The 250-nt window shown below is 62.0% G+C and overlaps 1 protein-coding gene across 1 annotated transcript in view; it reads left to right on the top strand.

The window, feature by feature from the left end:
• The window catches only part of EMH_0040820 (uncharacterized protein), a gene marked incomplete at both ends in the record, with an annotated part of 4,713 nt that overhangs the window by 2,159 nt on the left and 2,304 nt on the right, over positions 1-250 (top strand). The window lies entirely within an intron of this gene.

Below are 250 nucleotides of genomic sequence, written 5' to 3' on the forward strand. Positions count from 1 at the left end.
AGGGGGCCCTTCCATCCCTCCCCCCCAGCAGCAGCAGCAGCAGCAGCAGCAGCAGCAGCAGCAGCACAAGCTCAACAACGACCGCCACCAGCAGCACCACCAGCACAACCAACACCAGCACCACCAACACCAGCACCACCAGCAGCAACAGCAGCAGCAACATATACTCTTCTTCTGCTGCTGGTGCTGCTGGTGCTGCTGCTGCTGCTGCTGCTGCTGCTGCTGCATGCAATCCAGCCCCAATGCCTGG

This window comes from Eimeria mitis, genomic scaffold (genome assembly GCF_000499745.2).
Source record: "Eimeria mitis Houghton genomic scaffold, Emh_scaff1629, whole genome shotgun sequence".
In the NCBI taxonomy this organism is placed as follows: Eukaryota; Apicomplexa; class Conoidasida; order Eucoccidiorida; family Eimeriidae; genus Eimeria; species Eimeria mitis.